A 27,417-nucleotide genomic window follows, 5' to 3' on the forward strand; every position below is an offset into this window, starting at 1 on the left:
GTAGGCTACACGGTATCGGATGTTTAGTATCGGAACCTCGTTTGCGAGTACGAGTTAATGAGCGCGGTATCGGGAAAATACCCGATACTAGTATCGGCACTCATGCATCTCTAATTCCTACTATTATTATTGTGTGTGTGTGTGTGTGTGTGTTTAGACACAAAAGTCACAAATATAGAGATTTTAATCATATCAGTTAATACCCACATATGTGTAGTATGGCTTTTATCTGATGGTGTAGTAAATTTCTTTCTTTTCTTTTTTTTCATTTCAATCATTTCAAAAATTTAACCTTTTTGTTCCTTTGACCCCCTTTGTAACGACATGCGGTCGCTTTAACTTCAGTGGGCGTGGCTTTGGAGCTTGAGCAGGTGCTTCTGCCCCCCGTTGCCCCCCTTCGAGGCGAGTAGCCCCGCCCCTCAGTGGGACCGCAGCCGGCTGCGCTTTGAGTCGGAGCTGCTTCAGCCGTGTCAACAAAGTACCAGCTTGCCGCACCAACCTCTGTGTTTGTGTGTGTGAGAAAGGAACAATGGATACTTGTGCTTACCCCTGATCGGATTTATAAACTAGAACAGGACTTTTTCTTCCATTAGCGGTGAGTTCTGTGTGTATTTATGTTCAGCAGGAATGAGAATGAATGTAAGCGGAGCGCTCGGTGAAGGAGCGCTGTGTGTGTGTGAGCTCTGCGCTGAGTAGAGTGTGTTTAACGCGGACCACATCATGGGAAAATGTAAATCGGTGTACATAATATTTCTGATTTTTACAACTTTTCTGATAGAACGACTTGTTTATGGTAAATTTGCTTTGATTTCTTTGTATGAATCTAATGCAGAAATATTCTGGAGGCAGTCATTCTTAGAGTGCGCTCCGAATCGCATACTAACATACTACACAGTATGTATAGGCGCTATTGGTACTCTATTGGTATAGTGGACTACTTATACTACTTGGAAAAGTAGTATGCTGTGTAAGACGCATCCTCGGTTTCGTACCAGTTCGGTTTAAATGTGCCAGTCTGCAGTCACTACTGTCGATGTTAAACATTATAGAAACGTCTTGGTTTTGTTTAAGGTTTGACAAGTTGGTTTAAACCTGAATGACCTGCCAAAACAAACAAAGCAAAGCGCCCTGCTGTATACAATTAAGCATTGTATTCCTAACAACAAACAGGCTAACATATAGAAGCATTAATGAAGTAATAAAACTTAAAATAATATTTAAACGGCGCATGCGCTGATTATTTGCTCTTTAGCTATTTTGCTCTCTAAACCAGTTACCTGAGCTTTTTAAAACTTAGCCTAGGCTAATTCTCAAGCTCCTCACCTCACTGACTCGACCACTGAGAATCTTCAGTCGGTCTGACTCTCCTTTAAACGCTTAGCCCGGTCACTCAGGGTCATTGACCGCGATATAAAAATACTCCTTATGTTAACTTTACACACTTTGTACTCTTTTAAAAGAATAAAGTGAAATAAATCGTGTGCTACACGCGTTAAAGTTTTCTTTTTGCTCTGAGGTAAACTTGCTGTATAGCTGAATGCCGACAAACTTGTTCGTTTTGCCCGGTAACCCGCGAAATGAATCATCGCGAGATTTGATTGGCTCGCGCAAGCAGTATAGCACTCAAAGCTAAACGAGAAGATTTCATTCACTTGTATTATCTGTTAAAGCTCATTAAATTACTGTGATTACCAAGAAAAAAGAACAGAAACCTACATAGTCAAACTGAAAATGCAAAACTAAAGCAGTTATTAAGTAAACATTTGTTTGTGTAGCACCTTTCTTGTATAAAGTGCTTCACAACAATACAAATGTAAAATTCACTCACAAAACTGTACATTTACAAAGGCTGATATATACAGATGTGTCTTAAGTGTTCATTTATTTATTAAGATTTTAACGTCATGTTTTTCACACATTGGTTACATTCATAACAGAAACAGTCATACAATTTAGTATCTCCAATTCACCTCACTTGCATGTCTGTGGACTGTGGGAGGAAACCAGAGCTTCCGGAGGAAACCCACACAGACACGGGGAGAACATGCAAACTCCACACAAAGCCCCAACTAGGGATCGCACCCAGGACCTTCTTGCTCTGACGCGACAGTGCTACCCCACTGAGCCACCGTGTCGCCCGAAGTGTTTGTTTAAACAGTATTTTAGATCCAGTGAGTCTAAAATCTAAGGGGACAGTCTTGGTACAGTTAAGAAGCATTTAGGCCAAACATCTTTTTGCAGGGAATTACAAATGAACAGTTTCAAAGTACAGAGCTTGGGGTTCAAATCTAGACAAAGTGGTGCATTATGGGGCAGAGCTGCCATACTACATGTACAAACATCTTTGTTTACACTGGTCTGCACATTGTAGGAAAGTTAGCATTATGAACTCCTATTTAAAAGGGATCTTTCGTAATAATGGTTTATGGTTTAATGGTTTCATAATAATAAAGTTAAAACATCCTCTATCAGGGGGGGGGGGGGGGGGGGGCAGTGGGGGCCAGTGCCCCTGTGACAACCAGCTTGGCCCCCCCTACGGCCCCCCTAGGAATACAGTATATGTGACTCAAATTGAATATGAAAAAGAAAAGGACTGAATAAATGACATTTAAGCAGAGCAAATACCTTAAATGGTGATTCTTTGTTGATCTGTTTACATCAAACTCAAGAAAATGTTGAATTCTATTGAATATCGACTGTTTCCTCTTAATGCCCACAATGCACATTTGGGCAGGAAGTAATTGGCCCCTCTAACATAGCCTCTGGCCCCTGCCTGCCCCCCCACCTCACATGGTCTAGAACCGCCACTGTCCTCTATGTGGAAAACTTGCATATAGAGGGTTAAAACATGACAATTAAGTACACATAACACACTCAATGATTTCCATATAGCATAATTTATTTCTATTTAAATGCCTTAGCTAAACAGTAAATATAGATTAAAACATGCTAAAGTAAGTTCCCTGTAGAGCATGTGACTGTGACTTATTAAAAGACAATCAGCAAAACATTGAATTTGCAGGGATCATTACATTCTTAATTAATGACCAATTAACCTCCACTTCTGTATAATGAATCTTTTTAAACAGGAACATTTGAAAGGAAGAATTCTGTGGTTAAATATATTAGCAATGTAACTCTGTGTTATATGAAGCATGGATAGCACCAATCCTAGAGAAGGTGTAAAGAAACAGTGAATCCAAGACCATATAAAATGCCTCCATTGGATGCTAACATGGGTGCTTAATAAATGTCTTTATGTAAAACAGACACGATTATGTCTGTTCTTGTGTAGGTCTAAATGAATAAAATGTTGTCCTGGTTCATTACACTTTACTGACTTTACTGGTTTTGTGGCATCTGTTTATAATGAAACCAACCTAAATACTTCAGTGACACATAATTACAGATTCTTTCCTCTAGAAAAATAGTCTCTTCTCAGCTAGCAGTACAGGAACGTGTTAAAATTGTCTGTGATACTTATTCACTCACTACAGATGTGATAAAGAGATTATTTTGAATACAAAACCTGAAGTTTTTTTTAATAATGGATATGATCAATTGCTTAAAAGCAGTAAGCAAATATATACTCATGCATTCTGACATTCTGAAAAAAATTGGCATAACTATGACAACCCTGGTATACAAATTGTCAGGTTGAAAGAAAGTTGTCATTTAATCTTGATTGTTTACATTCTCCATCTAAAAAAACCATTTCTACACGTTCTTATCATAACCAAATGCTTGTAAAGACTTCTATTAGAGCCTTATTGCAAACACGCATACACAACCTTTGCTCTGCCCCGAGTTTGCATGTGTTTAAATAAGACATTTGCCTTTACAGCGACTGTATTTGACTAGTATTAAAAACAGTGGCTTCCTTTCTTATGTATGAAAGTGCAAAGATTAGCAGTTTAGTACAGGGTTTTGATCTAATGTTTACTCTTTAATCTTGGACTTTGGTGTCCAATCAAGCATCTCTTGCTCCTTACTTTTTGACTCTGGTAACAACTAAATCTGTGGCATTTTTCAGATGCTTTTGCTCTAGACAGGCATTCTGTTGAGGCTTCTACACCAGGTCTTTCCTGTCTGTTGACTGATGCCTGCCCATGATAAACAGGAAGTAGCAGAGCAGCTGTGCAAATGCATCATAAAGCCACCTGTCTGCAGACTGCAAATTGTGGACAGCGAAGTCCTTTAGTGCATCTCTCCCTTCTACCCCTTTTAGTGGCTTTTCTGCTGAAGATGGGGGAGGGTCTGGTATTCCCACTTCCTAATACCAATGCTAAGCTAATGTTAGCTAGAAATTCACACCTTAAGCATTGCTTGATAATTAGTCAGCACCACTGTGACAATTACATCAGTCAACACAAGATTAGTTTAGAAATTACCAAGAGGTGAGCCTGAACTTCCTCATGTCTTCTTTTGTGTTGTCTTCTGAAGCTCAACTGATAAAATCCCCCCCAGTGTACTCGTACACTGGTTTCCCATCCCCCTACTTTACCCCAGCTTTGTGTGTTTGTCTGTGTCCAGTTCATTGTGAGAGATAGTGCCCTCTCGGGGTGGTGTGTTTGGTGATACCTTACAACTCCTCTAGACACAGCCACCAACTGTGGCCACAAACTGGAAAGACAGGCAGAGGTAGCTCTTCCTCCAGCAACACGCACACACCCGCCCACACGAGTGTCGGTTACACATTGTGTTATCTCAAATTCACATCCTAAGCTATCACAGGAGAGACTCTGATTTGCCTACCCGCCCTCTCCTAAATACAGGGGCTCGGCACAATATGCAAATGACCTGGCAGAAGGGCAAACAACCAAAGCAAAGGGCGTGCAATGATCCTTACCATGAACCTAAATAGGTCTTAACGTGCAGGCGCATTCAGAGGCCAGAACCTGAAAACAAACTCTCCAATGCTGTATGGGTAAACCTTTGAAAACCTCTTGTTTTGCTACCACTAGGCTCTTCAACTGGTAACAGATCCATTTTGCTTGTAGCAGGAGCTAACTTTTGTAGTCACTGATCCTCACACACATAAACAGGAATTCTAATTTGCTACTACTGGACATTTAGACCACCAGGTTCACCAAAAATATTTGTATTTATCATACTATCGCAATAATAAATTAACAAACCCACAGCAGCAACTGCATCTGGAACTTGTCAGCAGGTTTATAGACAGAGGGCATATTTGCATGTTTTAGGCTTCTGTAAAATCAGTATTGCTAAAACCAATTTTGTGCTTCTGGTTAACTATAATAGGTGTCTGGTGATTGTGCGTGTAAACTGCTGGCCTAAAAAAGTGTGTAAGTGTGTGTGTGTGTTTATAAAGTGTGGTTCACAGTACGGCACCAGAGCCAGGCCTGAATGAGGGCATTGAGAAAGGCAACAAGAGTGTTTGACAGTTGCTCAGCCTAATCCCTCTGTAGCTGATAAGCAGTGGCTAAACAAACGTAGCTCGAGCAACACTGGAGTTGAAGATAAGAGGCACACACACACACTGCAACACACTCACCCATGATCGGTCTTATCACCCTCTAGTACGTAGGAACACAGCTGAGTCCACAAACTTTTGGCAGAAAACATTTGTTCATCGTGTATGTTTTTGTTTGTATATTGTGTGTTTTAGGTAGCACCTTAGCATGAGTGCAAGACACACGGTGTGTGAGAGTGAGAGAAAGAGAGAGAAAACTTGGGCCAGCTACCATTAAAGTCTAATGTATCAATTACAGCTCATTCAGCAGGAATGCCAGCACTTTTCAGTGCAGTTTGTCCTCGCTCTCTGCAGTGTTGTCCTGGTGCAAATTACACATTACATCCCGGTGTTTCATATGCCAATAGTATTTCACCGTCCTTACCATTTTTGCAAAGTATCAGAATGCTGAGGTTCTGTTAAAAGTGCTACATTTACTTAGTAAGGAAGTAAGAAAGAAGAGAAAAATCATGTTAGTTACCAGCACTAATTAAACCCACAGTATCCACACACTGTACACATGTATACACTGATCAGCCATAACATTAAAACCACCTCCTTGTTTCTACACTCACTGTCCATTGTATCAGCTCCACCTACCACATAGAAGCACTTTGTGGTTTCTCTACATACCTTTTTAGCCTGCTTTCACCCTGTTCTTCAATGGTCGGGACCCCCACAGGACCACCGCAGAGCAGGTATTATTTAGGTAGTGGATCATTCTCAGCACTGCAGTGACAATGACATGGTGGTGGTGTTTTAGTGTGTGTTGTGCTGGCATGAGTGGATCAGACACAGCAGCGCTGCTGGAGTTTTTAAATATTGTGTCCACTCACTGTCCACTCTATTAGACCACCTTGTAGATGTAAAGTCTGAGACGATCGCTCTTTTATTGCTTCATTAGTTGTCACAGGACGCTGCCCACAGGGTGCTGTTGGCTGGATAATTTTGGTTGGTGGACTATTCTCAGTCCAGCAGTGACAGTGAGGTGTTTAAAAACTCCATCAGCATTGCTGTGTCTTATCCACTCATACCAGCACAATACTCACTAACACACCACCACCATGTCAGTGTCACTGCAGTGCTGAAAATGACCCACCACCCAAATAATACCTGCTCTGTAGTGGTCCTGGGAGAGTCCTGACCATTGAAGAACAGCATGAAAGGGGGCTAACAAAGCATGCAGAGAAACAGATGGACAACAGTCAGTAATTGTAGAAGTACAAAGTGCTTCTATGTGGTAAGTGGAGCTGATTAAATGGACAGTGAGTGTAGAAATAAGGAGGTGGTTTTAATGTTATGGCTGATCGGTGTAATAGGGTCTTGAGTTTGCTAACAGTAACATGGGTGGGACAGATTGGTTTTGTTTCTTTGGTATTAATGAGATTGACACTAGCCAGTCTTGACGTTGATTAATGATGTTGATTGAGCTCCAGTTTGAAATGAAACGGTAGCAGGCTTTGCATGTCTCAGACTGACAGGCCTTCGGCTGATTAAGTGTATCTTGTTAGCTCTAGTGGTCAAACGGTTTAAAATCCAAACAGAATCAGTAGGGTTTAGAATTGTTTGTCTGTATGCTTTTCTTTTATTGTAGTCATTATTTTAATCATCCTTTCTTTTTTAGGATGAAAGTAAAATATTGATAACTGAACATTTTCTTTGTGACTATCACAGATCAATCCAAATTCCAGCACTTGGGTCATGAGCTTAAATGTATTTGAGCTAAACAAATTATTATGCCTGTTAAACAAAAATGCACCAGTCATAAACTGTACCTCTTGAGGTATATGGCACCACTGGGTAAACCCTATTAAAACAAACAGACATTACAACTAGAGATGTACCGATCGGGGGGGGGGGGTAGGTTTAGCAGTAAATAAAATAAATAAACTTAAAAAGAGCCTCACAGTGAAGATAAACCGGAGCAGCGCGCGCGCGTGTGTGTGCGTGTGTGTGTGTGTGTGTGTGTGTGTGTGTGTGTGTGTGTGTGTGTGTTTGTGCCTTTAGAAGAGACGCTTTGTTCACAGTATCGCTATAAGTGATTCATTGATTCATGAGTTGATTCGTTTTATGTGAAGCGTAAGTTTCTCTTCTCGGTTATCTCTCCGTGTTTACTGTTATTAATTAAATGTCGTGGGTTTTAAATAAACACCAACTACTTCAGAACTAACAACTACTACTTACATTAAAAAGCTTAATTAAACTGCTATTACCACAGATCTGTAACCGAGTCAGACTCGTTCCGTCTAAGGAGCTAAAAGTTTTCTGATCCTAAAAGTTCAGCAGATGATCCTGAACTAACGAATTTGCTAATGAATAAACTTTTGCCTCTGATTGGCTCTGTAACGTTTTCTGTTCTCATCTACATCACAAGTAAGAACCGGTTACGATTTACCAAAGTGAACCAGGAGTTTATATAACGTGCTGATAGAATCGACTCAGATGTGACCGGGTTGAATTATCTTTTTAAAGTAAATATTACGATCAGCAAAATTACATCGTATGTATGATGCACAACGTTAATGATGTTATTTTAGGTCATGAAGAGCTTTCACTGTGGTTTCTGTACGATGGTTGATGAATGGTGATGTGGCGCTTCGTAGCTCAAAGTCTGGATCAATCCACTGAGCTGTTAACTTAACATGGTCTTTATATATCACACGATCGGATCGGCTACTCTTAGGAAATATCGGCCGATCACCGATAGCATATTTTGATTAAAAATCGGCCGATACCGATTCGTAGCCGATCGATCGTCCCATCTCTACTTACAACCCCTCTTTCCTGTTTTCATAATTATACTTACATGCCTCACCATCACTCTTCCAGGTTGGTAGCTATTATGTAATAGAGCTTAGGAAACTAAGCTAGTTGGAAGGAATTGGCAGCAACCACACTGGGGGGAAATGGTTAAAAAGAGTATCCGAAAAGTGTTCTTCAAGAAGCTGGCCTTTGAGGGACCTACACACACTTCAGCTCAAATCAGCAGACTCAAACCAGTATGTATTACTCAACGATCACACCCTGATGTTTTTTTAAGCATTAACCACATAGACACACCAGCATTAACGCTCACGCAACCTCCCACACTCCCACACGTTGTCAGATGGTTAAAAGCAGGAATAAGCCTTTGTTATTTTGTGCACCAAAATGCTACAACCAGATGCCAAATGTCATAAGGTGTGTGTCTTTGTTTGCAAGGGAAAGTTTAATTGCTGACTTGTTTTGCTTGTTTGTTTAGATTCAGGACAGGCTGGCTTAGCAGATCTATATTTTAATGCAATTTTTTCTGTTGCTTTGAAGTTTTAACTGTTTAACGGTTCACTCGTTATACAAAGCAGCACAAAGGTGGCACTCAGCATGGATTAAATACTCATAAGACCCGTAGGTATGTGTGAGTAACTAAGTAAGCGATGCCTTGTTCTGTGATGGACTAGTACCATGTAGGGCAGTTGTAATCCAGCGGGTAAGGTACTGGACTATTAATTAAAATGGTCCTAGCCCCACTACTGCCAGGTTGCCACTGTTGGACCCTTGAGCAAGGCCCTTAACCCTTAATTTTTTAGACAAGTTACTGTCACAGTACTGTAAGTAACTTTGGATTAAAGCGTCTGCTAAATGCCAAAAATGTAAATGTCTTAGGAGTTTTCTCACTTTGCCCAGAGTTTTTTTTAATAGGATGGGCTCCAATCCCACCACAACCCTGATCTGGACGAAGGGCTATTAAAGAATTAGTAAATGAAAAGGTAGATTGGCTATGTTAAACTGCCACTAGTTGTTACTGTAAAAGAGTGCATACATACATACATTACGAGTTCCTTCCAGTGTGTTTCCAGCATGAGCTTTGGCGTCAGCTTTGGTTTTGACCCAAAACAAGATGATTCAGTTACTGAAAATAAAGAATTACTCCTCAATAATTGCACTACCCATAATGCCTCATATTGCCTTCTTACTTTATTGAGCTAACTTTAATTAGTGCACATTGCCAGGTCTTAACCATAAGCTCCTATCTTTTAGTCATGCCACTAGAGTGTGGTCATAGAGACGCTCAGCATGTGTGAACCACCAACAGCTATTTATCTCACACACACACACACACACACACACACACACACACTTTCCTCCAAAGTACATACTTCCCCCATTCATGATTCTTTTCCTCTTCTCTGTCTTAGGCAGACAGACTATTAGGTTGTAATTGGGGCATTTGAGTGTGTGTGTGTGTGTGTGTGTGTGGCAGGGACTACGTAAACCCCGGCTCTGGCAGAGTGCAGGGAGCGGCAATTAGCAAAATTAGCAAACCACAGGCAGCACCAGAGCTCTGATTAGCAATGGCTCTTGAACCGTTAATGCGAGAGACCACCATGTCATGTGCACCTCCAAGACTCGGGGAAGTAGAAGAGAGAGGGAGGAGGACGAGGATGAGGAGGAAAAAGCTATTACCAGCTATTACCTCTTTGTGAGGTATGCGGTTTCATTGGGCAGGTCAATGCTTACAGTCAGCCATGATTGGATGGCATTGCTTGTGTAATGGGGGGAGACAGGAATGCCATCTCTGCCACCTAGGTAGCTTTCAGGTGTTATTGGAGCTCAAACCCATGGTCAGCGGTTGATGAGGTGAGCTTTTTGGTGTTGTGTCAGTCAGAAGCATATTATCTTATGTAATGCTGATAGAACTCATTGCCATAAAGTCTGTTCCCTCTGTGTTTATCCAAAATGTATATACAATCGTCTTCACATTCACTCTCAAGACCCAACCCTCACCCACAAAGGCCAATATGCAGCTCTCAGTCATGTCTGGAGAGAGGAAGAGGGAGAAAGAACTATTCTGGAACAGACTGTAATTACCCGCGCATTAGTTAACTGTTCTGAAAGAGGCAGCTGGAGGCTGGCGGCATGCAGCTGAGGATGCTGTTAAACTTGAGGGGAGAAAGGAGCTTGCACATGGTGCACTCTCTCTCTCCGTCTTTCTCTCTCTCAGAGCAAATTCATCACCCGTTTACTGCCCGTTGGCACGGCCCACCTCACATCCTCCAGCTGGGCATGATCATAACTTATCGCCACCGCATGATAATAATACTAATACTTTAATTAAATACAGGATGTTTATAGAGCCCGATGATCTTTATATCAGACGTTCTTAATTTTAATTTTTATAAATGAGGTACAAAATTAAATAAATGTGAGTGTAAACAAATGGATAAATGTGTGCAAAGTGTTCTCACCTTGTACCCAGTGTTTCTTGGATAGACATTGGACCTACGATGACAAGACTAATGATCTAGTGATAGTGATCAGGCTGATTTAGCTACTGAAGATGAATAAATTCAAGTGACAATTTAATTTACCATTGATAGCTATAGTACTAAAATACTCCTCTAATACTGTACTAATTTAATAATTTACTGTATGGCCCAATTTATGTGGACATCTGACCTTGCACTTGTTGGACATCTATTAAAAACATTATTTAAAAGTTTTATGCTTTGGGTGTCTGGAAATTTGTGAGTAAAATATTTGTGAGGTCAGGCACTGACATTGGACCTTGCAAAGGCCTTGCTCGCGATCACCAAATTCATCCCAAGGAGTTCAGTAGGGTTGAAGTAAAAGCTCCTGCTCAAGGCACTTGGAGCTATTTAATTTCACTGATTTCAAACTATGTTTGATGGTAATTATCACCCCAACCATGTCAACACACATTTATGATGTACAGTTGGCTCAGCAGTTAAGGTACTGGACTGCTAATGAAAAAGTTGAGACCATTGGTGGACCCATAGCAATTCCCCTAACCTTCAGTTGCTTGGATTGTATCCTGGATCATTTGTGATACACTTTGAAAGAAAACATTTGCCGAGTGTCCTAATGTGAATGTATTTCTGGCTGTTGTACATTAGAGAGTTCGTTTTGGAATGCAGCAATTTAAGCCTATTACTAATCACCTAATGTAGAGGCCAAAAACATCATGTTATTTCACATGCAGCCTTTTGACTTTTCTTACAGATGCATACAGTGGTGGTTAAAAATGAAGCAACAAGATAGTATAATATTGATTACAGAAAAAGTTAAATCCACAATTCTGTTTCATTGTACTTTATGGTCATATGATGATGTGGCATTACTATTGGTAGCTAATTCATTTATTGATAACCTAATCATCGTCTACAGTTTAACCGTTAACGTAGCTTTATTTAATACTTTTAAAACCTCTACATGTAGCTAACATCAGCCCCGGTTCTGGACTGCTTTGCTTGGGGGGGCAGTAAAACCTAATGAGGGGGCATGTTGATAGTCATGTTTTTGAAGCCAGAAATATATTCAAGGCTTGATTTGTGCATGAATGATGACAGCCAAGCTATTGATACTGGCTTAAAGTGATGTATGAGGTACAGTGTATCACAAAAGTGAGTACACCCCTCACATTTCTGCAAATATTTCATTATATCTTTTCATGGGACAACACTATAGACATGAAACTTGGATATAACTTAGAGTAGTCAGTGTACAGCTTGTATAGCAGTGTAGATTTACTGTCTTCTGAAAATAACTCAACACACAGCCATTAATGTCTAAATGGCTGGCAACATAAGTGAGTACACCCCACAGTGAACATGTCCAAATTGTGCCCAAATGTGTCGTTGTCCCTCCCTGGTGTCATGTGTCAAGGTCCCAGGTGTAAATGGGGAGCAGGGCTGTTAAATTTGGTGTTTTGGGTACAATTCTCTCATACTGGCCACTGGATATTCAACATGGCACCTCATGGCAAAGAACTCTCTGAGGATGTAAGAAATAGAATTGTTGCTCTCCACAAAGATGGCCTGGGCTATAAGAAGATTGCTAACACCCTGAAACTGAGCTACAGCATGGTGGCCAAGGTCATACAGCGGTTTTCCAGGACAGGTTCCACTCGGAACAGGCTTCGCCAGGGTCGACCAAAGAAGTTGAGTCCACGTGTTCGGCGTCATATCCAGAGGTTGGCTTTAAAAAATAGACACATGAGTGCTGCCAGCATTGCTGCAGAGGTTGAAGACGTGGGAGGTCAGCCTGTCAGTGCTCAGACCATACGCCGCACACTGCATCAACTCGGTCTGCATGGTCGTCATCCCAGAAGGAAGCTGACGCACAAGAAAGCCCGCAAACAGTTTGCTGAAGACAAGCAGTCCAAGAACATGGATTACTGGAATGCCCTGTGGTCTGACGAGACCAAGATAAACTCGTTTGGCTCAGATGGTGTCCAGCATGTGTGGCGGCGCCCTGGTGAGAAGTACCAAGACAACTGTATCTTGCCTACAGTCAAGCATGGTGGTGGTAGCATCATGGTCTTGGGCTGCATGAGTGTTGCTGGCACTGGGGAGCTGCAGTTCATTGAGGGAAACATGAATTCCAACATGTACAGTGACATTCTGAAACAGAGCATGATCCCCTCCCTTCGAAAACTGGGCCTCGTGGCAGTTTTCCAACAGGATAACGACCCCAAACACAACCTCCAAGATGACAACTGCCTTGCTGAGGAAGCTGAAGGTAAAGGTGATGGACTAAACCCAATTGAGCACCTGTGGCGCATCCTCAAGTGGAAGGTGGAGGAGTTCAAGGTGTCTAACATCCACCAGCTCCGTGATGTCATCATGGAGGAGTGGAAGAGGATTCCAGTAGCAACCTGTGCAGCTCTGGTGAATTCCATGCCCAGGAGGGTTAAGGCAGTGCTGGATAATAATGGTGGTCACACAAAATATTGACACTTTGGGCACAATTTGGACATGTTCACTGTGGGGTGTACTCACTTATGTTGCCAGCCATTTAGACATGAATGGCTGTGTGTTGAGTTATTTTCAGAAGACAGTAAATCTACACTGCTATACAAGTTGTACACTGACTACTCTAAGTTATATCCAAGTTTTAGTTCTATAGTGTTGTCCCATGAAAAGATATAATACAATATTTGCAGAAATGTGAGGGGTGTACTCACTTTTGTGATACACTGTAAATAAATAAAAATGCATGTTTTCGAACTTAAACTTAAAACCCAATGATTAAAAAATACATGTTGATTATGTAAATGGAGAAAAAAGATTATCTAATTGTATTTCATTTTAATACGCCCCCTTAATTAAATTGCCATTACTAATAGAACAACTCTATTTCTTGAAAGGCTTTAATACAAATTTAAGTCAAAGCTGACAAATGTACCTACACACAGACTGAGAATATTCAAACGTGGAAATAGGAATGAGTGAGAATATTTATATTATTGGGAAATTAAAATATAAAGAAAACAAAAGAATACTAATTCTGTAAAAAAAAAGTGTTTACCAGTATACCTGCCTCTCGCTCACACTAACAGAACATATACTGCCGAACTGAACTGTTTGGGGCAGTCTGCCGATTTTTATATAACTCAAAGAGCCAATCAGGAATAAGCAAGGAAATATCTTCACACTGTAAAACAAAATGCATTTTTGTGATTGGTTCAGAGATCATTTTAAAAATAGCCGTTGCTTGCATTGTGCTTGGGGGGGCAAAGACACAATTTGGGGGGGCAATGCCCCCCTCAGCCCCCCCCCTAGCGCCGGCCCTGGCTAACATACAGTAAAGTAGCACATTAGTGTAAATTTAAATACCAGGATCAGTGGCTGTTTAACATTCAGTACCATTTAAATAGCATTTTATTGCACAGTACACTCGGGTACACATTCAAATCCAGAACCATCTCAGCTGTACCTAATGTGCTATACACGGGTTTTATTAAAATAGTTCACTTAAGGTGAGGCTATGATGACATTCTGCACCAGATGCTGAGAGCAAATAAACCACGGTAACTGTAAACTATGGTAGTAGCAACAACAGGACAATTTTCAGTTTGTCCCACTGCAGATCGTGCAGTGTGTAATTTTCTGTATTACTGTTTATGGTTCATGTTTTTTTTAACGAAACCACTTTAAAACATGTATTGTTGTTGGGTTTTGAATATGGCGCATATATTATCTCACTTCACTTGTGATTAGGAGTTTTAGATGTGATGTTTAAAGCTTTGCACATAGGTCATTGTGTTACCTTTATACGAGGGTTCTTCAAAAAGTTTCCACACTTTTTTTAAACTGTATTTATTAAGAATTTCAAAAACAAATGACACCACTTTTCTACATAGTCACCTTCCCATGCATTTTTCCCAGCGTCGTACCAATTTCTTAATGCCATCAGCAAAATGTTTTTGGTTGAGCGTGTAGCCACTGATGCACCGCTGCTTTCACATCATCATCACATGAAAATCTTCTTTCCCTTAAAGCTTCTTTGAGCGGTCCAAAAAGGTGGAAATCAGATGTTGCTAAATCCGGATTCTAAGCTCTCTCTCAGTCTCTCAGACACGACCAATTACTACTCCTCCCACCATCACCATTTCCAACCGAAAATATAAAAGTTGGAAACTTTTTCAAGATTTTTTGTATTAAACCTTATGACCAAAGTGATTCATATTATTTGTTGAAAAATGACAATACACACATCCACACATGCAGTGTTTGTTCTCCATCTGGTCAAAGTCAAGTCAAATCAAGTCCTGTTTATTTATAAAGCACCTTCAAAGACATCGAGTGTCATCCAAGGTGCTGTACGATAAAATCAGAATAATGATAAAATAAATTAATTACATAAAATAGTAATAAAAGACATACAGCAGAATAAATATACAGTGTATCACAAAAGTGAGTACACCCCTCACATTTCTGCAAATATTTCATTATATCTTTTCATGGGACAACACTATAGACATGAAACTTGGATATAACTTAGAGTAGTCAGTGTACAGCTTGTATAGCAGTGTAGATTTACTGTCTTCTGAAAATAACTCAACACACAGCCATTAATGTCTAAATAGCTGGCAACATAAGTGAGTACACCCCACAGTGAACATGTCCAAATTGTGCCCAAATGTGTCGTTGTCCCTCCCTGGTGTCATGTGTCAAGGTCCCAGGTGTAAATGGGGAGCAGGGCTGTTAAATTTGGTGTTTTGGGTACAATTCTCTCATACTGGCCACTGGATATTCAACATGGCACCTCATGGCAAAGAACTCTCTGAGGATGTGAGAAATAGAATTGTTGCTCTCCACAAAGATGGCCTGGGCTATAAGAAGATTGCTAACACCCTGAAACTGAGCTACAGCATGGTGGCCAAGGTCATACAGCGGTTTTCCAGGACAGGTTCCACTCGGAACAGGCTTCGCCATGGTCGACCAAAGAAGTTGAGTCCACGTGTTCGGCGTCATATCCAGAGGTTGGCTTTAAAAAATAGACACATGAATGCTGCCAGCATTGCTGCAGAGGTTGAAGACGTGGGAGGTCAGCCTGTCAGTGCTCAGACCATACGCCGCTCACTGCATCAACTCGGTCTGCATGGTCGTCATCCCAGAAGGAAGCTAACGCACAAGAAAGCCCGCAAACAGTTTGCTGAAGACAAGCAGTCCAAGAACATGGATTACGGGAATGCCCTGTGGTCTGACGAGACCAAGATAAACTTGTTTGGCTCAGATGGTGTCCAGCATGTGTGGCGGCGCCCTGATGAGAAGTACCAAGACAACTGTATCTTGCCTACAGTCAAGCATGGTGGTGGTAGCATCATGGTCTTGGGCTGCATGAGTGTTGCTGGCACTGGGGAGCTGCAGTTCATTGAGGGAAACATGAATTCCAACATGTACTGTGACATTCTGAAACAGAGCATGATCCCCTCCCTTCGAAAACTGGGCCTCATGGCAGTTTTCCAACAGGATAACGACCCCAAACACAACCTCCAAGATGACAACTGCCTTGCTGAGGAAGCTGAAGGTAAAGGTGATGGACTAAACCCAATTGAGCACCTGTGGCGCATCCTCAAGTGGAAGGTGGAGGAGTTCAAGGTGTCTAACATCCACCAGCTCCGTGATGTCATCATGGAGGAGTGGAAGAGGATTCCAGTAGCAACCTGTGTAGCTCTGGTGAATTCCATGCCCAGGAGGGTTAAGGCAGTGCTGGATAATAATGGTGGTCACACAAAATATTGACACTTTGGGCACAATTTGGACATGTTCACTGTGGGGTGTACTCACTTATGTTGCCAGCCATTTAGACATGAATGGCTGTGTGTTGAGTTATTTTCAGAAGACAGTAAATCTACACTGCTATACAAGCTGTACACTGACTACTCTAAGTTATATCCAAGTTTTATTTCTATAGTGTTGTCCCATGAAAAGATATAATAAAATATTTGCAGAAATGTGAGGGGTGTACTCACTTTTGTGATACACTGTATAAGTATATGAAAATTAACCTAGGCTAAAACCCAAACGCCTGTTAATAAATAGGTCTTTAGGTTGGATTTAAAACTGTCAGTTGTGGGGGGCATCTTAATAAAAAGTGGCAAGCTGTTCCATAACAAAGGTGTCATACTAATAATCATTCCCTGCTTATGAATTAAATGCATAATAGTTCCATATTCCACTCTAGTTCTATTTTTCTTGGATGCATCTGGTTGTAGAGGTGCATCCCCGGGTCATAAACATTTGCTGTGGTGCATGCGAAGTCAGCTTTCATCACAACACTGGCGCTCTGTATATGTCGCTAATCTCTGTGATGTCTGCAGCTCCACTATTTCAAATATGTACTGACATTTTGTCAGTCAGTGGTCATCTGGATGACATCAACATCCATAATTTGAAATCAGCGTTACTGTGTGTTGGTGTGCGCTGTCCGTCAGTGCATCGTCTTCGTTCGGATCCCCAGCAAGAGTCAATTCTTGTGGACAAAGAATTCTAAGATGTTCCTGATCTGAGGGAGAAACGTTGTTTTAGTGTAATATAGGAGGAAAGAACAAAACGGGACTGCAGAAAGAGCTGCTGGTGAATACGAACAACAAAAGGGATGGGAAAAAACAATAAGCAAGAGTAAAAGATGGATGATTGTGATCTGTGTGATTCAGGCTTTTTTGAAGAGTAGACCTCCCTACGTTTTGCTTTGTCCTCTGCCAGACAGGTACACGGGGTACGTGGGTTTCTCTTTTGGTCCTTTTGATTGTGGTTTTTGACCACTTTTGCCTGATTGTCTCTAAGGCTTTTTGCCATTTGTGTGCAATTTAGTCATTATGTGTAGTAATGTAATGCTAATCTTTAGCCAGTAGAGTGCATCAGGAGTGTGAAAGTCAAGCAACATCTGAGGTTTGTGTGTGTGTGTGGTGTGAAAAAAGCAAAATACTGTAGGTGGATGAGATGGGCTCTGGGCTGTAATGGTTCCCCTGCTGTCTGCTGTGGCTCTTTAATGGAGCTGGATTCAGGCCTAGGCTGTAATGATGAAGCACACACATCCTGCCTCTGAGCAACACACACACACACACACACACCACTATGATTTTTTTCCCATCCTTTAAGTGTAAACAATCTTTAAAGGAAATACTTTGATGTTTCCTAACTTAATGTCTGTTTACTGCATCTGTAGCATATGTGATTAACATAAACGATAATGAGGCTGGACGGTGACGCAGTGGGTAGTGCTGTCGCCTCACAGCAAGAAGAGCCTGGGTTCCATTCCCCACCCGTGCGGCCGGGATCCACACAGGCACAATTGTCTAAGTGGGATGTTTGAGCGGGTCCCTTATTGCTGCTGCATTTATATTTGAGGTTGGTAAATCAGACGGGATGTGTGATAGTCTGTGGGTCTTCATGGTCAGGGTGAGGGGTCTGTAGCAGCAAAGGAAGTTACAATAAGGGAAGTAATATGACTAAATTGTGCAAGGGAGCAAAATGCACAAATAGAATAAAGATATGTTATTAATCACTTGATGTTAACGTTCTAGAACGGATCTGCTATAAATTAGCTGCTGGAACATGGGTGCCACTGTTTACAATCAAGATGAACTGAAGTTCTTATTATAGCACGTCCATAAATAATAATAATAATTTTTCATTCAGGCAAAAGATCACTGTGTTTTTAAGGCCATGTGCTGTAATGCCATGTGAGGAATCACGCAGAGTTCAGCTGGTACTGCTGACTGGATGATCTGATCAGAATCAGAATCACATTTATTGGCAAGTATGTGGATACACATAAGGAAAATAAACACAAAAATATACAAACTGTGAGACTTCATACAGGCAATATATAGAAAATGTATGGACATGTGCATGTATGTATGTACAGTATTCAGTGACCAATGTATGTACAGTATGTACCAGTGGCGATTTCTCTAAGACTGCAAGGGAAGCTCAGCTTCCCCTAAAATGTCCAAAATTAAATGGTCAAATATGTACAGTTGTGTTAACATTTCATTGACTACAAATGCGTTAGAACACGTTCATCTCGAAGACGAGTTCGTTCAGAATCAGCTACTTATCACAAATCGACTCGATTTCCTTAACTTAACTCATACATTCCCGTAGCGTCAATGCATTTGCCCACAGAAGCCGAGCGTCTCTTCACTTCTGTGGGACTGCGTTGAGGTTTTTTTTTTAATGCTCCGAAACTCGCCGGTCATTGGATAAATGCCTCGATTTTGTCCCGCCCCCGGACGCTGAGCGTCTCTGGGCGTGAATGGGGCTGTGGGCGGGTCTGGACGCTGAGCTTCTGCAAGATGATTGGAGGATCAGTGGAAAGGCTGAATCCCGTTTTGATTGACAGCTCGTTTGAGCGCTACACCGTCACTTCTCAAACTCAAACTCAAAAGAAGCTTTATTGGCATGACAAATAGGGACATTCGTATTGCCAAAGCAATACACTTTATTAGTCACTTAATCACTAGGAGCTTCAGTCCCATCGCGGATTTTGCGAGTGAAGTCGAAAGACAAACTGCTGCAACCCATTTCAGGCCATTTTCTTTAAAAGGAACAGAGGGCAGCATTTATGTGTAAAGAAATTGACACATTTTATGATGTAAGCCGACAATGAGCTTCCCCTCTTTGAAAGACCAGCAGCCGCCACTGGTATGTACGTATAAGCAGAGGTACACAATATATGATGATCCCATTTAAAACACTAAAATGATTAGACTGACCTAAGTGAGGAGGTCATTTAGCTTTTTAAAATGTTTTTTTTTTTTTTAACAAGTGCCCATAGTCTACGATTGTAAGAAGTCGTTTTCAATCTGTGATATTGTTTTGAATTCCCGTTCCTTTTCCATCTTCAAATAAAATATCATACAGGGCATATTGATGGACGTAGATAGGAAAATGTGTGTGTGTGTGTGTGTGTGTGCACTTAATGTGCATATCTCCTCACATCTCACTAAACAAACCAGTCAGGCCGGGTCAACCATGTTCTTTACCCTACCATCCTCACAGGTGTGTGTAGTCCCGAGGCTCAAATACCTACCTCGCGGACTTACAGACGTCTCTAGTTCTGCGCAGTAATCATGCAGACATCCTCCCACACGGTCAGATATACACACACACACACACACACACACCAAGCGATTTCCAGGTAAGCACAGGCAGATAGATGAATTACGCTAGATAGCAGCCTTCACACCGCTCTGCTTCTTTTAACAAGCTGATAGGCAAATCTGTTTCTAGTTAAAGATTAACGGCTCTCTAGGGCACCCTGCCTGTTATCTGCTCAGCAGGCCAGGCCACACCGGAGCCACCAGGGATTACAGTGGCTCTCTCTCTGTGTGTGTGTGTGTGTGCATCTCACAAAACAGTCAAGACAGTGGATAGCTGTTGGAGTAGTAATATGTTATTTTTGGCTGTTGCGCCCTACTCATCTTTTGTTCTCTGACCTCTTGCTAATAAAGTTTAATAAAGTGCCTACTGTGGTTGGTAAAGGGTTCAGTTTCATCAAACACAGTAAAATAAAGTCTATGCTACAGGCCAATTTCCTGTAAAATGCAGACAGCGCCCTCTGCTGGAACAAAGGGTGTACTCAGAGACGAACACCTACTCTTTATTATGTAGTAGACATGTAAAATATATATACAGTATATACTGTATATCATTATGTTGCATATATAATAGCATTCACTGCTTGCACTCTTTTTTTTGTCATTTTTTGTCACATTTAACTTTAAATTGTTTTTATTTTTTACTTATATTTTAAGCTTCTATTTCAATTTTATATTTATATATATATATATATACATTTGTTTTATTTTTTTCCAGTTTCACTGCCAGTTATACTGTATATGACTATGTGATTTTATTTGGTTTACTGCATGGATTGGACCCACTTTCCTCTTTAGATTGGTTCTGAACCTTTTTGTCAGCTGCCCAACATTGCTGAAATACCATTGTGTAGTACTAATAGGACTCAAGTACATAAATGCCAGCAACGTCTCCATTGTTGACCACTGACCACAGTTTAAGAACCCCTGCCCTATAGAAAACATCACTGCCAGTAAACACAAAGTTAACCTGATCCTTTTGATGGAACATTTTATCCTGATTTTAGTGGTCTTGTTCAGGATTGCACTGCCTCCATTTACAGAGCAGGAAGGGTCACTAAATGGCTTAGGGCAGATATCCAAAGCCTCATATTACTACCAGTGGTGTTGTTACTATTTTAACATACCTTGAGCCCATTGATCCTTCTTTCAATTCTGTTTTTATTCTTCCTCTTTTGAGACTGTAGTTTTTAGGTTTATGTGATAAATACGGAAGAGACGACTGGACTGCTTAATCCAGCATATCTTATTAATAGCTATACGTTTTAATAGGGCCTTACAATCTGTTTGGTACATAGTACGTAAGGAGAGTCTGTTTTTGTTGATTGTGCTGTTGCTAGTGGAGTCAGTGTTGTTGTTTTTGAACAGTAACTTTAACCAATTAGAAATGAAGTACCTTGCCAGTTATAGTGTGATTATTTTATACACAAAACTTACATACAGACAAATGTATAACCTGTGGTCTAGGCATTCTGAATTTATTTCCGGTGGCTCGGCGAAGCAATTCTGAGGAACCGTAAACCAGGTTTTATTGAACAACAGAAAGGTTCCTGAATTCACCAGTGTGGTACAATTACAATGGATGCATTACTTGAGAGGATAAAAGAGGTGTTTTTTTCCCTGGTGATCACAGCAGCATGTAGTTTTATTGTTTTATTACTGTTTCTGCTCCAGCACCTTTATCTGGGCCAGGAACATCTTGGTATCTGAGTTAGATATGGTGTAGACAGATGATGATGTGAGCCTTGTGTTTTTAAACCATTCATTCATATAAAACAAAACCTTCAGATATATGTTGAAGATGTGATAAGTGATTATGGGAAATACACCATGGTCTGTAAGGATGTACAGTTTGAAAGCAGAAAGCCCATTGGTTTGTTGTGTTATATTTTACTTTGATTAATCAAATCATTCTATGATCCATACATATTTCTTACATCTCCAGTATCACTGCATACATCTGTGTCTTTCGAAGTTCCTATTGCTGGAAGATTTGCACTCTATGAATGACTGGACCACAGGACTTTCCTTAAAATAAAACTGCCTTTTTATGCAGTGAATCAGTTCTTAGCCTTATCTAAAATGTCAATATTCTCAGTGAACCTACTGCCGTTTGGTATAAAACACTAAGCCACTGCATCATGCCTCAACATGAGTCACTGTGATCTAGATTTAAAGGCCGTGTTATTGTTTTTATTGGCGGTGGTGTTCAGTAGTCGTTGATGAGAAGACAGTTTAAGTGTTGGTCTACCTGCTGGCAGCTGAAAAGGTGCTTTGTGTTTGTGTGTAGTAGATACAGGCCACAAAGCCCAGTGTTGTTCTCGAGATGGCCACCGCCTCGAGCTTTATCTCTGCGGGTGGTGAGTTGCTCCCCCTCGCTTCCTCTCGCTCGGTCTCTGACGGTTTCTGTCTCTTCATGCTTCGCTCCCTCGGTACGAGAGAAAGCTGTGAGCAGAGGATGAGGAAATGAGTAAAAGAAACAAGTCATTCTAGCCGGTGATGATGATAGCAGTGAGGGGGAGGAAAGACAAATACTTCAATTAAACTCATTTATTCCAGATTTTTTTTCCCTCTGCCACAATTACAAATTACATTTAATATTACCCAAAATAAAGTGATACTGTGGTATAGAGCTGGAAAAGAGAGTGCAGGGAGGGTGTAGAGTGACAGGAGTGATTTGCTGTAGAAGGATATCTAGAAAGTTTACAAGACAAGTACTGAAGCCTGCTATGTTTTATGGCTTGGAGACGGTGGCACTGACAAAAATACAGTAGAGGGAGCTGGAGGTGGCAGAGATGAAGACGCTGAGATACTCGTACAAGTGACAAGCATGGACAAGATTAGGAACACATTTATCAGAATGATGGCGAGACAAAGTTAGGGAGGCAAGATTGAGATGGTTTGGGCATTGACCGTGGAGGTGCTAGCTGAGTTGCCACTGTAGGCTTTTGAACAAGGTCATTAATCCTCATTGATTGGATCATTCCAATTGTAAGTCACGTTGGATGAAAGTGTCCGCTAATTGCTGTAAATGTAATTGACTGTGGACAGTGTTTTCAGTGTTCCATGAGAATCTAATTTCCTACAGATCTTTTTTTATCGAGGTGTTTCTTGGATTACACTTGACCATGCAGCAAATTACTAAGCATTAGGTGCCAGCTTGGATCTTTCTCCTAACCTTGGCACTGGTCTACAATCTTTTTTCTCACTCTCACATTTACTCCTCACATATGCAAAAGTAGTGGACTGTATTACTAAATGTTCTGTGTCTGAAGATTCCGCTACTCGAGCCAAATTTCAACCTAATGATCCTTAAAAGCTGAGGAAGTAGCTCTGTTTAATCAGAAGATAAAAACTACAGAAGTAAAAAAAGAAGTTAATATTGTGTCAGTGCTGTTTTTCAAAGCTACAAAAGGAGATTATTCTGATTAGAAACACTGACTGATGCCTGTTTCCACACAAACAGCAGTGTGATTTACAGCTTAGCTGACTGGTTAGCATTAGCAATAACTGGCTAGCATTAGCAATAATAAAAGAGAGTTTTTGATCCTTAATCCTCCACTTTGTATCTGTTAATGTCGCAGTAAAAGAATATACAGTCGACCCTTGAGTTACGAACGGTTTACCATACGAACATTTTGGGTTACGAACGATCTTTTTCAACTTAACGTACGAACAAATTTCCGATTACGAACCGAAATTCGCGAAACAAGTGACGTCACGAACAAGTTGACTCCGACCGTCTCTCTCTCTCTCTCTCTATATATATATATATATATATATATAGTTTTCTTTATATTTTGTAAAATTCAATAATAAAATGTCCCCAGAGAAGGTGCAGAGAAAGCGCAGTTTTTTGTTGTTGTATAATTACTCCTGCCAGTAGCTGTCACTGTGTATCAGACAGAGGGGACAATGAGTAAGAGAGAAGAAGGAAGTTTTTCTTTCGTGAAATTACACCTACAAAATACAACACTATTGAAATAAAGAAGGAAATAATAGAGAAATATGAGAGTTATTGTTGTTTCTGGTAGATACAAAGTATTATGGTGTATGGTACAGCACACGTACTGTACTGAAATGTGATGTGTGTTTATGTACAGTACTACTGTGTATTGTTGTTTATTATTGTTTATTACAGAAATGTCTATTCTATCATTTAAGATTTAATGGCAAATATACAAAAAAGAGCATTTAAGACATTAGAAGAGTTAGGTAAGGGGGGGGGTTTGGGAGGTCTGGCACAGATTAATTCTATTTACATTATTTGTTACGGGAAAAATAGGTTTAACTAACAAACATTTTGACTTAAGAACAGCCCTTCGGAACCAATTAAATTTGTAAGTCAAGGGTCCACTGCATCTTCCATCTATCCTTACTGTCCAACTTTGTTCTGGGTCTCGAGATTCCACTACTAGAGCCAAATTTTTTGCCTTATGCCCTTTAAAAGCTGCTAAAGTAACTCTGTTTAATCAGAAGATAAAATACTAAAAGTAAATAAAAAAAAGAAGTTAATATTGTGTCAGTGCTGTTTTTCAAAGCTACAAAAGGAGATTATTCTGATTAGAAACACTGACTGATGCCTGTTTCCACACAAACAGCAGTGTGATTTACAGCTCAGCTAAGCTCACTCAGCTAACTGGCTAGCATTAGCAATAATAAAAGAGAGTTTTTGATCCCTAATCCTCCACTTTGTACCTGTTAAAGTCACAGTAAAAGTAAATATGTTTATCTTAAATCTTCCATCTATCCTGTCAGTCCAACTATATTAAAAAATAACAGTATTTTAACTGAAGTTTCATTATATCCTGTATAACACACTCCCTAGTAATATATCTTTGGAGCTATGCTAACTCCCTTTATAGTTACAATCAAGCTTTTCTCCTTATTTTTAGTAATATGTTCTTATGTTTATTTTTAAGAAACGGAATGTGATTCAATTATTAGGTGTTGTATGATTGCTGTATGATTGTTATATTGTGTAGTGTAAGAGAAGGAATATGATTCAATGATTAGGTGTTGTATGATTGTATGATTGCTGTATGATTGTTATATTGTGTAGTGTAAGAGAAGGAATATGATTCAATGATTAGGTGTTGTATGATTGTATGATTGCTGTATGATTGTTATATTGTGTAGTGTAAGAGAAGGAATATGATTCAATGATTAGGTGTTGTATGATTGTATGATTGCTGTATGATTGTTATATTGTGTAGTGTAAGAGAAGCAATATGATTCAATGATTAGGTGTTGTACTATGATTGTATGATTGCTGTATGATTGTTATATTGTGTAGTGTAAGAGAAGGAATATGATTCAATGATTAGGTGTTGTACTATGATTGTATGATTGCTGTATGATTGTTATATTGTGTAGTGTAAGAGAAGGAATATGATTCAATGATTAGGTGTTGTATGATTGTATGATTGCTGTATGATAGTTAAATATATATATATATAATCAGAGGTCCAAATATTTTTAACGTTTTTGTCGTGTGTACCTCTCTGTGATCAGAGGAAGATTTGGGTAGGTGTGTATTTTAAGCTGTACAACTATTTTGGGGTGTAGTATTTTTATTCACTGTCCTATGATATGATATGATGTGATGCGGTGGTTCATTCCAGGTGGTGGAATGAACTTTTTCTGTCTGTTGCAACAGCTAAATCTCTTGCCTATATTTTCCTTTTTGCAGATTTTTGCTCTTATACTGTGGTCTACTTAAATTTATTGAGGAAGCACTTCTGTAAGTCGCTTCGGATAAGAACGTGTGAAGTGCTGTAAATTCAAATGTAAACAGGATCTATATGGTGGGGTTTATTTCAGAACTTTTCCTGTGTGTTTGAACAGTGGAGTCTCTCGCCTTCTTCAGAAGATGACTAAAGACCAACCACTTCTCTAAGTTCTTTGTTAATACTTTGGTTTTTTTTTATCAATCCAATTTTTACCCAACTGCATTATGCTTCTTCTCTACTGGTGCTGACCCCCGCTCCGAATGAGGAGAGCAAACTGACACATGCCCCCTTCGACACATCGATACGATGTATTAGAAATCCCAGCTCTGGTGTGCTAGTGTATTTTACTGCTGCGCCACCTGAGCAGCTTACCTATATTTTTCTAACAGTTTTAGAGAGTTGTGTGGAGTAGATGACTTGTACATCTACTTGTACTAGAATAAGAGATGTTTACTTAGAGGGAGCATTATGGATTAAATCATCTGCTCAGTAATCTATTAATGTAAATATATGATACTGTTGGCTTTAGGTTGGTAGATAATTGGGAAAGTATATAATTACATTTATGTACTGTAGTATGTGACCAGGCCCTGTTACTTATATTATTTTTCTACTATATTTTAATATTTTTTGTCATATTTGTTGTTAACGTTTTTCCCCTACTAGTATTTCTTTCTGCTTTATCACCTACACCCACAATAAATGTTTAGTTGCTTGTTTGTGCATAATTTATAGCCTGAGTCAGTTTTTATCTGTGTGTATGTTTTGGGGCGGGGGGGTGGATCTGGAACAGGGAACATACTGCTACTAGTGTAAAGAGAAGGAGGTTGTTGCAGGGCAAGGCCTTAATAGTGCAGGCCAGAACAAGCCTTTACCACTGCCTTGGGCTATATCTCTACACACACACACACACACACACACACACACACAAACACACAGATCTGAAGTGGAGGGGAAAATCCTGTGACCCTATCCCCCACTTCAAACAGTTGAAGAAAGAATGGGTCAGCCGGAATTACCATGGCTGTGAGGTAGAAGAGGCAGCTCTCCCTCACTTGCATACTGGTCCCCGCCTCCCCTCGGCTGCCCCTGGCAGTGGGAGCATGCCTCTGTTATCTCCGACAGGCTGAGGAATTATAGGTTGAGAGGGGAAGAGGAGGAGGGGGAGGAAGGGGAGGTCATGTGCCATTGCAGCAGCTGCTAGGTTGAGAGAATTTTGGTTTTCACTGGGCGAGAGAGAGAGAGAGAGAGAGAGTGAGAGAGAAGTGGGAGGGTGAGCGAGCAAGTGAGTGAGTAAGTGAGATAGGCAGTGTGTGGTGTGCTTTGTTAGATAAGCTCCGAACTGTCTTCGTGAGAGCAGCGTATTTGTGAGAGAGCGAGAAGGAAGAGAAAAAGACGGCAGGAGGAAGATGGTGATTCCCTCGGCCGCTCAGGCGAGCGAGGTATGCTGGAGGATGCAGCGATGGGTGACGGAGACAGTGCCGGTCCTTTGTGCAGTAAGCAGACGCCGCTTTTCTCTTCACAGTAGGGAGGGGGGGTAACTGAACAGCCGGTGTGTGTGTGTGTGTGTATGTGTGAATTCCGGTTTGGTGTGTGTGTGAGAGAAGTGGCAGGGAAATTGAGTGTAACTAGAGTAGTAGATTTTGCTGGTTCTGAAGTAAATTCTACCCAAGTTCCTCTTTTAGTTTGTCAAGCTAATTGTCCACTCTGTAAAAAGTTTGTTCACAGTCGTATGTGTGTGTATAATGATTCAAGAGGTTTCGGGTTATTTTCGTAAATTACCAGCATAGATGAGAGTGTGGTTTGGTTTTGTGTCATGT

General features: G+C 40.5%; 1 protein-coding gene across 1 annotated transcript in view; it reads left to right on the forward strand.

Annotated features, from left to right (window-relative positions):
- The first annotated feature begins 523 nt into the window (after window positions 1-523).
- gse1b (Gse1 coiled-coil protein b) overlaps window positions 524-27,417 on the forward strand; it is a 78,177-nt gene continuing 51,283 nt past the window's right edge. The window contains exon 1 of the mRNA XM_063005203.1: window positions 524-595. The gene's annotated coding sequence lies outside the window, so the exon portion shown is untranslated. The remainder of the gene's footprint in view (window positions 596-27,417) is intronic.

This window comes from Trichomycterus rosablanca, chromosome 11 (assembly GCF_030014385.1).
Source record: "Trichomycterus rosablanca isolate fTriRos1 chromosome 11, fTriRos1.hap1, whole genome shotgun sequence".
Classification (NCBI taxonomy): Eukaryota; Metazoa; Chordata; class Actinopteri; order Siluriformes; family Trichomycteridae; genus Trichomycterus; species Trichomycterus rosablanca.